At 43.6% G+C, this 12881-nt stretch overlaps 1 protein-coding gene across 8 annotated transcripts in view; it reads right to left on the reverse strand.

Annotated features, from left to right (window-relative positions):
- The window catches only part of ATP6V1C1 (ATPase H+ transporting V1 subunit C1), a 192925-nt gene that overhangs the window by 47795 nt on the left and 132249 nt on the right, over positions 1-12881 (reverse strand). For 3 of the 8 annotated variants that reach the window (XR_014842744.1, XR_014842743.1, XM_085020419.1), the window contains exon 1: positions 7569-7720. The exons of 2 other annotated variants lie outside the window; for them this stretch is intronic. The gene's annotated coding sequence lies outside the window, so the exon portion shown is untranslated. 8 annotated transcript variants of the gene reach the window in all.

A 12881-nucleotide genomic window follows, 5' to 3' on the forward strand; every position in this document is an offset into this window, starting at 1 on the left:
ATGAAACTCAAATCTCCCATTTTTCATTATCATTTATCTGAGTTTTTCTGCCTTATCTTCACAATGTTCCTGACCTCTCTTTACCCATCTTTACTTCGGGCCTTCCTTTAGTTCTCTTTCCTATTTGCCTCTGCTCCAACAGTCCATTTTGCCCAAAACAACCGCTCTCTTCCTATTTAAACCAATGCAAACTTTCCTTAACAAAAGTTTTGCCAACTACGTCCAACCATGCCCCAAATCCATTAATATAATCCCAAGCTACTTCTCCCTCAACCCATGTGTCCAGATAAACCCGTGTAACTGACTGCATTAAAGCAGACATCTATTTTTCATTTCTTTTCCCTACATGTCTCTTGTTTGACTGTAACTACTTTCAATTTAGAGTCATATCATTCACCTCACCCAGTGTTTTTGGTGCCTAAATTCCCAGAACTCTGGAAACTCTGAGAAGCAAAACAAATAAAATCTCCTCCCTGTCTTGAAGGGGAGTGTGTGTGTGTGTGTGTGTGTGTGTGTGTGTGTGTAGGCCTCTATGACAGGTGGGAGGTGGGTCTGTGATGCGGGGACCTTAATGCAGACGGCAAGATAAAAAAAAAAAAAATCAAGGCAGAAGACACTGGAGGCATGAGAGAAACTACTCAGATTTTTAAACGACTCTGTCTTATCTGACTGCAATAAATACGCTTTTATTTTGTAGACACTAACAACTCTTTTTCAAAATAGAAGGATGGAAAGGAGAGAAGACAGGAAATCAATCCTAGGTCCAAAGCTCTGAGGCTGTTTCTCTTCTTTATTGTTATCACCCAGTTCTAGGAATTTGAAGGCTGTTGATTATTTTCCTACCAGAAGTAATTTGAATGTAAAATAAAAAGAGTAAAGCAGTAACTATCACAACAACGCGAAAGGTGCAGATAACAAACCCAGACAGCTGTGTTTCTTTTGTGAATGAAACTACGGGCCTGACCCAAGATAGCGGCAACCACAGAAAAGAGCACAGCACCCCAATAAGTGCTCCAATACTTAACTGCTCTTAATGGTTTTGAGAAACCAGTACGTTAGTCTCTGAAATGCAACCACCTTTTACAGTAAATTAAATATCACAACAAAGATTGAAGGTGGTCACATACAAAACAGCTTCCTTTTCAGTCCTCGAAAACATCAAGTTGTTTATACGTGGCTTATTTCAACAAGCGCAAGAGGGCATACCTCAGATATCAGCGAAATATCACACAGCCTTCCAATTGTGACACATCAACTTTTAACACAACCAATCAGTGCAAAACATTTACCATAAACCATTTATCCTAAAAATCTGCTATATCCTCCCCCAGAATTTTTTTTTTTTTTTTTTTTTTTTTTGGTTTTTAGGGCCATACCCGTGGCATATGGAAGTTCCCAGGCTAGGGGTTGAACTGGAGCTACAGCTGCTGGCTTATGCCAACAGTCACAGCAACACAAGATCCAAGCCCTGTCTGCCACCTATACCACAGCTCACCGCAACGCTGGATCCTTAACCCACTGAGCGAGACCAGGGATCAAACCCACATCCTCATGGATATTACTCAGGTTCGTTAACCGCTGAGCCACAGTGGGAACTCCCCCTGGAAATTTTTAATATCATACAAATAAAAGCTAACAGTAACTGTTTCCTCTCTGAATGTTAAAAATTCATCCTTTGAAACAGAAGCATATTAACTGGGATTGTGGGAGAGGCTTGCTCATAATAAAACTTGTTTAAAGTTTCCAACAACAATGGGGGATTTCGCCTTCCAAGGAACACTTCTCCGATTCACACAGAATGAAATTGTAAAATTTTCCAGACACATACCATCTTAAAATAAATCTTAACTTTCAGGTTGTTTTGTTTTCAACTTAAGACAGTATTTATAAATACTTCATAATCCTATTACAGGTTACCTAAATTTCATGCCATAAATACACTGAAATATGAAAGACAATTTAATCTTCATAAATTGGCTTTTTTTTTTTAAATTTTACAGTTGGTTAGAAAGAAACTCATAAGTCAAGCCTTACTGTCACACAGATGCTGATCATAAAAACTGAAACACATTAGGGAGGTAACAACACATAACACAAGGCTAAAACTCTCTTACAACTTCTGGTAAAGCTGGCTGAACTGCTGCCCAGAGCAAGGAGGGCACTGGAGCCCCAGTACTGAAAGGAATCATCAGAACCTCCTGAGCTCACACAGACTTCCTCTCTGCCACAGGCAACTCAACACTGACCCACAGAGCAAATAACTCCTTCCAGGCCAGGGAACGCCCTGAATCTACACTCACGGCTCCCAAGACATGACTTCCCTTTTCTTTTGCGCAGGTATTTATAATCCTGACGGGGCCACACCACGGTTTCCACTAGAAGGTGCTGACATCTCTAGGGCAATGTATTCTAACCTGAAATTCAACAAGCCAAAGACTTAAAACAAGCCTGTTCTCTCCAACTCATCACTCAAGCTTGAGATCCTGTTTCCTGGTAAAGACAACCACTCAATCAATCTGTGCATTTCAATATGCTGAGCGATTTGTCCTTGACCCCTTCAAAGAAGATGCTATCACCACACTCACCTGCAGGTGAGAGAAGAGTTAATGAAATTTCTTGCCCAAGGTCACAGAGCTAGTGACTGCACACATTTAACACTCTATTTTATTAAAACACTGCTCCTAACCTCTCCATCACTAACATGTGGTAGAGAGCCTGTCGCTAAGAAGCACTTGGACAGGTGTCCAGCAAATAAAAGATGGCACCACATGGGGTGTCTCTCCTCCAGGAGGAGTTTGGACACATCTGGGAGAATTTTAGGTTGTCCCAACGTGGGAGCCACTACTGGCGTTTAGTGGATGGGGGCCAGGCAGGGAAAGTCCTGTCCATCAGGCCAACAGCACACCCAGAGAAACACTATGCTCAAACACGAAGCTATAAGCTGGTTCACAAAGAAAACCTTTCATGGTAAAGTCAATCCACCTGTTAATTTACAGCTTAATTTACAAATAACTTCCTATTTACTGACAGTTTGCTTAAAATACCTTAAAAGACACATCAATCTCTTTCTATAAAACACCATTTCTGCACTTACCTGGCATTTTATTTTCAAACATACACAAGCCTCATTTTAGATACAGAGCCCCATCTTCTATCCACTGTAACCACAGCACCTCTCCTCCACTGCCCACCCGGCTCCTTTGAACTCAATAAGTACAGCAGATTTGCTACACACTTGGAAAAGATTTTTGCTTCATTATCAAGAATAGAGTTTGAGAAGTTCCTGTCGTGGGGCAGCAGAAACGAACCCGACTAGTATCCATGAGGACGTGGGTTCAATCCCTGGCCTCGTTCAGTGGGTTAAGGATCTGGTGCTGCCATGAGCTGTGGTGTAGGTTGCAGATGTGGCTCAGATCCCGAGTCACTGTGGTGTAGGCTGGGGGCTACTGCTCCGATTGGACCCCAAGCCTGGGAATCTCCATGTGCCATGGGTGCGGCCCTAAAAAAAAAAAAAAAGAAAAAAGAAATTTTTAGTTTCAAACTAAAGGTTAGGGTCACTCATGTCAGGAGGAAATTTCAGACTGCCCTGCTTAACTGCCTCAGCTGTCTTTCCAAGGGCACTATACTAATGCTTTCTACTATGTCTTAAAAACACTGATGAAATGAGAACCAAACACGAATTAGTTTATAACTAAAATAGCATAAAGTTCCACATCCAAAGGGCGGAAAAGGTTTATTCTGCCAGACAGATCAGAACACACACAAGAACAAATTTTAACTAGGAGGTACCTGGTCAAAACTGTACCAGGAATTCCCTTTATGGCTCAGCGGTTAACAAAGCCGGCTAGGATCCATGAGGATTCAGGTTCGATCCCTGGCCTTGCTCAGTGGGTTAAGGATCTGGCATTGCCGTGAGCTGTGGTGAAGGTCGAAGATTCAGCTTGGGTGTGGTACAGGCTGGCAGCTACAGCTTTGATTCGACCCCTAGCCTGGGAACCTCCATATGACACAGGTATGGCCCTAAAAAGCAACAAAACAAACAAAAAAACCCCTACCAAACTGTAGCTACTCCTAAGCAAACTCAAGTTCAAAAGGAAGACTGATCGCTGAGAGACTGGTGAACCACAAGGAGCTCCTCTACCAAAGGTTTATTTTGGCATTCCAGTTTTGCTCTTTGGCTGATGAGATTATTTCAAAAGTTGTGGAAAATAATCACAGAATCAGATTTTTGAAGTCCACACATTTTTTTCCAGATAGAAAAAAATAATGTAAATAAGGCTTCAAGGCTAACATGGCAAAAAAAAAAAATAAAAATGGCTTCCTCCCCAATTTTTGGGTTTTTTTTTTTGGTCTTTTAAAGCCACACTCACGGCACACGGAGGTTCCCAGGTCCTGCTCAGTTTTAAAAGCAGAGTTACACTAACCACCTAGTCAGATTCTGAGTACTGTTTCTTTAGATTTTATCTAGTCCCTGCAAGATACACCAAAAGAGAAAAGGATCCGGGAGGGGTGAGACACAAACCCGAGGCTCCAGCTTCTGCACAACTTGAGACTTGCTTATTGCCAAAGAACAGTGATTGACAAGCTGAGTGCTCTCACTGGCCCACCTTGCTGCTCCTTATCTCCTCCAGCTGAACTGGAAACTGAACAGCTTCACCCAAGCTAACAGAAAAGCAGTTTTTAAAGCCCTGATCACCACTGCCAAATCCCTTTGACGTTTTCCTACTCAAAAAAAGTTCACCAGAAGTGCTGTGGATCAAAGATCACAGTGCGCTACAAGAAACTCAGCCTTCACCCTAGATGTGACTGTGCGTTAAGTCAGCAGTCAGAAAACAGTGGAAGTTATGCCAGACTTAGACCGAGCACTTTATCTCTGTTTCTAGGTCCGAGAGTCTAGGTAGGTGTCTACCTATACATGAATGGCATTTTCTTTCTTTCTTTTTTTTTTTGTCTTTTTGCCTTTTCTAGGGCCGCGCACGTACCTTATGGAGGTCTGAAGGCTAGGGGTCAAATCGGAGCTGTAGCCGCCAGCCTATACCACAGCCACAGCAACGCCAGATCCTTAACCCACTGAGCGAGGCCAGGGATCGAACCCGAAACCTCATGATTGCTAGTCGGATTTGTTAACCACTGAGCCATGATGGGAACTCCGTGAATGGCATTTTCATCTACTTTCTCACAAAGACCTGTCGGAACAACATAAACATGAAAGGGAATCCCTGAGATGACGGCTCAATACAGTTAATACAAAGTAGATGATATTACCAAAGGATAAATCTGGAAGGTCAAAACAGATTTTTGCAAAGGAGTCTTCCATCCACCCCCAAATGATCCAGCCTCCCCTGCGTACTTCAAGAGCACTTAGTGGGGAGTGAGCTACCACCAGTGAAGACTGCAAACAGGATCTAATCAATCTCTCCTTCCTCAGCTCCTCAGCCCCTCTAATGGTGAGTAGAGTTTATGTTCTCCTTAATTCCTTGGTGGAGAGAGAAGGTACCTCCCTTCAAATCCTTCCGTGGCGCATTCCCTTTCTTACAGGAAACAGATTACACTGCTTTGCCGTCTCTTGGTGGGATTAACAACAACGTCCTCCTGAGGTGGTCTCCCCTCATTCGCTTCTGCATCCTGTACATTCTCAACAGAAGTTTCTTTTCAAAAAGCATGTGTGACACTCTCCTGTCTGTCATCTTCACAGGCTTCCCAGGACAAAAGCTGGGCAGGGCCTGACCCCAGCCTTGGCGCACCTGAGGCACCTCCCTCGGTTCCTCCCTTCCAATTCAGCCATGCACTCCTCCGACACCTTCCCCAAAGCTTCAGTCCTCTTGACATCTCAGGGCCTCAATACACACTGCCCCCTCAGCCTCAAGCGTTTTCACTTACACCTTCACATCTTTTTCAGCCTCTTTTCAGATGTCAATCGGAAAGGCATACCCTCTGAAAAGCCTTTTTTTTTTTCTTTCTTTTTTCTTTTTCAGGCCACACTTGAGGCTTGTGGAAGTTCCCAGGCTAGGGGTAGAACCACACAGAACTGTAGCTGCCAGTGTGCAGCACAGCCACAGCCACTCTGCATGTGAGCTACGACCTACACCACAGCTCACAGCAACACCAGATCCTTAACCCACTGAGGAATTGGAATTGAACAGGAATGCAGGAATTGAACTCGCATCCTCATGGACACTATGCCAGGTTCTTTAACTCACTGATCCACAATGGGAACTCCTGAAAAGCCTTCTTTGAACCTTCAATAAAGTTCATCTGTTATGAACTCCACCATTGTTCTTCCTCCAAAGCACATTTTCACACTTGCATGATTATTAAAATCCATCTACCTTTTGACTCTAAGTTCTGAGAGAGACCCTAGCACTTCATACATAGTATTATATAGCTCAATATGTTAGCTGAATGAGTAAGTAAATGAATACCATTCAAAAGTTGTCATTACCTGACTCCAACTTTTTTCCCCACTTCTCTGCAACTCAAATCCACCACAAACCTGCACTTCTGACTCCCCTAGAAGCACTCTTCCTCACTTTCATGCCTTCAAATCCTGTGGCTTCCACGGCCTAAAAATTTCTCATCTCTCTCCACGTATTCATATCCTCCTGGCTTGCCAAGACCAAACTCCAGTTATCTTTCCTCCAAGATATTTCCCCATAGTACCAGTTCACAGAGCTGTCCCTGCTCCACAATTCTAAAGCACTTAGCATTCTCTTTTTGATAATTATTACACCTAACCTTACAGTACTTCAATGTGTCACGTGTGGGTGACTTATCTCAACATTTGTTTGAACTCCTAAGACTCTACTGTTTATACCTTGACTTCTCCACTCCCAAAATAGTGCTTAGTACTGAGCTCTCACTGAAATATTTGATTTTTTTCCTAATACATCAGATTTTTCCTCTAAAAAGAATACTGGCGTCCCCTTACTCCTCTGTTTCTCGGGTGATTCAATTTGCCCGTGTGACTCTCCCCTCAAGTTCCTTCTCAGGGGTATTTTGCTTACCCTTCCCCCATTCTAATCAAAACTCGTTTGAGTTCTCTGGATTCATTCTAATAAAAACTGGTTTGAGTTCTTTCCCCTGCCCACAGGAGCTTTCGTCCTCCGTGAGAGGCTCCCAGATCCTTGAAACTGCCATCCCCCTACTTGTAAGCGCGTCCACCTTAGTGGACGCTCTCGCGCTCGCTGTGACCTCACACACACCACCCCAGATCCTCATCTGGGTCACTGTATCACCTTTCATCCCCCTCAATCAACAGAACGGGGATTCGCTGTGACCCTCACCCCAATCCAAGGAGAAAGGTCCCAGACCAACAATGTTTCTGCTTCTGCCACTGAGTCCCCCCTAGGGCCCTTTCTCTTTTTCCCTCCTTCCTTTTCCTTAGAGACAGAACCTAGGCCCAAGGCAGCGACGAAGCGGCGCCAAGAAACCAGACACAGCCGCCCAGCCGGCTCCAACGCCACAACCTCGGCCCCCGCGCCCGCCCCCATCCCTCCCAGGCGGTGACCGCAGGACAAGCTTCGGCCTGGCCGGGACACCCTACCCGGGGGTAGCCATTGCGCACTGACCCAGGGAAGTGTCAAACGAGGACGTGGCAGCAGTAACAGGTACAGAGGCGGACAGCCTGGCAGACAGACGTTAACGGCTCAGCGCGCCATCCCTCCCCGACCTAAGCTCCGGCTTCACGGCTTCCTCTACCCCAGCGCCCACGGAGCAAGTCACGTGCCAGCCGGAGCAGTCAGCTGACCGCGGAGCACCGCCCCGCCTACACGCGCGCACTGCGCAGCCGCGGCTGTCAAGCCTGCGGACGCGGGGCGGGGCTGAGAGGCTCCTGGGAGAGCCAAGGGGACCCGGGAGTCTGGGCCGGCGGTCCTGGGTGGGTGGAGGTTTCTTCTCTCCATGTGTGTCTCTCCCTAGTCTTGTCCACCACATGTGAAGTTCTCTGATACGATCCCTAAGGTTATCCCACTTCTTCAGCTTTCTGCAGGTCGGAATTTGTCTCCAGCCCCTATACAAGCATCTCCACTCGCCGTTTTCTTCGGACAGCCCCGTTTTCTGAGTAATATCCTTAATAGATCGCTTCAGCCGCTGATTCATATTTTCCTTCCAGTTTACTTCAGGTTAATTCCATAAATGTTCATGGAGCATTTAATGTGCGCTAGTCATTGTGCTAATTTTTAAAGAATTATCTACCAGCGTGAATCACTCCTTGTCAGGAGAGAGGTTGTTATCTAGTTCAGGGGTATGTGAGGTGTGTGATAAACATCATAAATAGTTGAAACCACATTAGATAATGGGAAATCAAGGAAGGTTTCAGGGCAAAGGCATGGACAAGCGAAAGCATGTCCTTTGGGGAGAAAAAAAAGGTAGCAAGCTGTGCTTTTGAGCCCTGCATATTTCATTGGCTTGGGAAGGTAGGTGGTACCTTATTTTTGTAACTTAGAACACAGTTTTAGAAATGGTAGAGACCTTTGTAATTTTCTAATTCAATCCTTTTAGATTTATGGATGAGGATGAAAAGCCAGAGGTCACAGAGCTGTTTAGCACAATAAAATAGACATATCTCGTTTTAAATCCTGCCTCCACTGCTGACTAGCTATATGACCTCAGGCCTCTAAACTGCTTCACCTGTAAAATGGTGGTAATAATGTATAATGGAAAAAAATAAAAATCATTAAATACATACCTTATAGGAGTATTGTGAGAATTAGATGAAGTATACACTTGGCACAGTGCCTGGCACATAGGAAACACCCAGTAATGGTTGCCATTATTACTCTATGTTAGAGGACCCAGGTTTTCTGACCTATCTTATACCTTTTCTGCTCTTGTGTCCCTGTAGAAATTCATCACAGAATTTCTCAGAGCCTTAGTAACACACTGGGCAGAAAGTAGCAACCAACCAAACTACTGTCATTCTGATGCCTTTCACCAATTTGGGATGATGTTCAGGCAATTCCAACAACCAATTCTATAACAGTTCTGATTCCAAAGGCTTTAACCTGGCATCACAAGATAGGCCTAAAGGCAATGATTTGTAAGCTCTGTACTGTCCAATAAAACTTTCTTTGGTGTTAGGCTATGCTGTCCATATTGTATACACTAGATTTATGTGGCTATTGAAGCACTTGAAATGTGGCCAGGGAGTTCCCGTTGTGGCACAGAGAAAAGGAATCTGACTAGGAACCACGAAGTTGCAGGAACCACGAAGTTGCAGGTTCGATCCCTGGCCTCGCTCAGTGGGTTAAGGTTCTGGCGTTGCTGTGAGCTGTGGTGTAAGTTGCAGACATGGCTTGGATCGCACGTTGCTGTGGCTGTGGTGTAGGCCGGCAGCTGTAGGTCTGATTAGACCCCTAGCCTGGGAACCTCCTTATGCCTCGGGTGTGGCTGTAAAGAAAAAAAAAAATGTGGCCAGTGTGACTGAATAACTGAATTTTAAAATTTATTTCACTTTAATTCATTAAAATTTAAATACCAACAGGGGACTGATGACAACTGCTTTGGGCAGTGCAGTGTCAGGATCTGCATTTGAAACTTTTTGGTTACTTTATGCTTACATGTGGTCCTAAAACCAAATTCTTATCTCAGTTTCTTAAAATTTTTTTTGACCTTACCTGTGGCATGTGGAAGTTCCCGGGCCAGGGATAGAACCCACACCACAGCAGCAACCCCACCTGACAATGCCAAATCCTTAACTTACTGCGCCCAAAAGAACTCCTCAGTTACTTAATTTTTTTTTTAAGGTTGCATCTGAGGCATATGGAAGTTTCTGGGCCAGGGATTGAATCTGAGCTGCAGCTGCAACCCAAGCAGTTGTGGCAATACTGGAGCCTTCAACCCACTGGACCAGGTGGGGAATTGAACCCATATCTGTGCAGCAACCTGAGCTGCTTCTTAACCCACTGTGCCATGGTGGGAACTTCATCAGTTTCTTAATTTTAAGCTCAAGTACATCTACTTCTGACCTCCTGACACTTTCCCGTGTTTTGAACATCATATTTGAGAGGCAGTACGATGTAGTTCTCAGTAAAGGTTAACTGTAATTATTATTAGACCTAGCACATTGTATTTAAAAATCTAGCAAACATGTTTAAAATAAAAAGGGCATGATTGCTTTCTAATGGCTTCCAGTAGTAAGGGAATGTATTTTCCAAAGAGAGGGGAAGCTCGCTTTTCTTTGTTCTTTGTTTTGTTTGTCTTTTTGCCTTTTCTTGAGCTGCACCTGCAGCATATGGAGGTTCCCAGGCTAGGGGTCTAACTGGAGCTGTAGCTGCCGGCCTACACCACAGCCACAGCAACACCAGATCCAAGCCTCGTCTGCAACCTATACCACAGGTCACAGCAACATTAGATACTTAACCCACTGAGCAAGGCCAGGGATCAAACCCGCAACCTCATGGTTCCTAGTCGGATTTGTTAACCACTGCGCCAGGACGGGAACTCCTGAAGCTCGCTTTTCTATACTAAGTAAAGGAGCATCCTAGGTAGGTATCTAAGTTATGTGTAACAGGCATGCCACACCTTTTCCTCCTTTTCCAAGTATCTAAATACTCCCCATCTGGAAGCACTTTCTAAGCTTAAAGCACTGAAAAAATGCATAGAAATTTATCTTTTCTTCTTACAATTTTCTCAAGAGAAAAAGAGAAATGTTTTGCTTAAACACACTGGCGAAAGTATTTGAAACTAACAGCACAATAGGGATCAAAATCATTTTTCATCCCCCAACAATATTAAAAATATCTTGAAAGTTGGTACTGGTATTCCCCTTAGAAAAGGTAATGTCTTTGTTTAGGAAAATATTTTGATGAACTAGCAGAGTGGAAGATAAACTGAGAGCTTGAGTAAATGAAGACAAAGAAACCAAAGACATAACTAACCTAGTTTCCAATGGAGATCACAAAGGAACAGAATGGGGAGGGGAACAGGGGAGGGCGAAGCCATTCGAGGAAGGCATAAGGCATGGGGAGGGTAGAGAAAGAAGAAAGCAACATGCTGGGTTAGTGGTTAGGACTGGGTGCTTTCACCACTGCAGTCCAGGTTCAATCCCTGGCCTGGGAACTGAGCTCCCACACCAAGCTGCTGTGTGCAGTGGAAAGAAAGGAAGGAAGGAAGAAAGAAAGAATCAGAAAGCAATGGGAAAACATGAGAAAGAACTTATAAGAATAGGATCCTGTTTAGAATCCGGTTTGAGATCAGTTCAATTGCTACAGTATAAATAAATCCCTTACTGTCTGCACAAACCTTAAATGAACTCAAATGCTTTATATGAGCTATTTTGGGGGTAGAAATTTATGCTATTCAGGTTATGTCATATAAAGAGTTCAGACAATAAGAACAATGCTAAGACCCCCCCAATACACAAATGAGCAAAAAGCACAAACAACTGAGACAAAAAAGCAATACTACTGGCTAAAACATATGGGGAATGCACACTCTTACTAGTGCTCAAAAATATAAGAGAACATAAATATAAATATTTATCAAAATAAATAATATATGAAAATAAGTATAAATAAGAACTTAACATTAGCAAAGACATAAATATATACATAATAGCCGATGCTGGTGCGGGTGTGATAAAATAAGAGTCTCTTAAGCTGCTCGTGGAAATGTAAACTCCTACAACTTTTACAGTCCACAATTTGACAATATGGATGAGAAGACTTAAAATTGCTCACTTGGAGTTCCTGCTGTGATGCAATGGGATCATCAGAGTCTCTGGAGCACTGGGACATAGGTTTGATCCCTGGCCCAGCACCGGGAGCTAAGGATCTGGCATTGCCATGGCTGCAGCCGGTATACATTATGACTGCAGTTTGGATCTACTCCCTGGCCTGGGAACTTCAAAAAAGTGAAGACTGGCCAAAAAAGGAAAAAAAAGGCTTATTCCAATTTGATCCATATTAGAGAGGAAATAATGGAAAAGACAGGAAAATATTTATGCAAAATATGTTCTTTGCATCATAATGCCTGTTTCCATCATCAAAAACATTAAAGATTTAGTTGAAGAACTAAGCCCCCTATAAAAGTGAAGTGTTGGCATTCTCTGTTGGCCTAGCAGTTAAGGACTCAGCATTGTCACTGCTATGTTGTTGGAATTTATGCATGCCACAGGTGCAGCCAAAAAAATTTATTTTTGAGATCAAGGAAATATATTTTCTTTTTTTTTTTAACGGCTGCACCTGCAGCATATGGAAGTTCCTGGGCCAGGGGTCAAAGCTGCAGCTTCCAGCCTACGCCACAGCCACTACAACACCATCCAAGCCATATCTGCTGCCTGTGTCACAGATTACGGCAATGCTGGATCCTTAACCCACTGAGCAAGGCCAGGGATAGGACCTGCATCCTCATGGAGCCAACATCAGATCCTTAACCCATGGAGCCACAAGGGAACTCCTAAAAATTTTTTTAAAGATGAAATGTTGAAAACAGTTTGAGTTTTATATCTGGAATTTTTAGAGTTCAATGTTCAGGGTTAATGAATAGGATACACTAGGTGAGTGGTTCTCCACCAGAGGACAAATGGCAATGTCTGGAGATAGAATTACGTATCACAACCTGCTGGGAGAGAGATGCTACTGGCTAGTGAAATCAGGGTAAAAATCAGGGATGCTGCTAAACATCCTACAATGCACAGGCCAGCCCCACAACAAACAGTCATCTGATCTGAAAGGTCAACAGTGCTGAGGTGAATACTCTCCTAGTCCCAATTCCTGATGAACAACCTAGTACACAATATTCTCAGGTTTTTTATGTGTGAAATTGAGACACTATCTACCTTTATCGTTGTAAAAATTAAATGGAATCATGTAATAATTAGGGTCACACTGCCACTTTGAGATGTCAGCTAGGCTCACTCACTACCTAGATTGGCTCCTGTT

This window comes from Sus scrofa, chromosome 4, assembly GCF_054392235.1.
Source record: "Sus scrofa isolate SSC_HxYL_T2T_F1_AM1 chromosome 4, Sscrofa_HxYL_maternal_Yorkshire_Landrace_v2.0, whole genome shotgun sequence".
Taxonomy (NCBI): Eukaryota; Metazoa; Chordata; class Mammalia; order Artiodactyla; family Suidae; genus Sus; species Sus scrofa.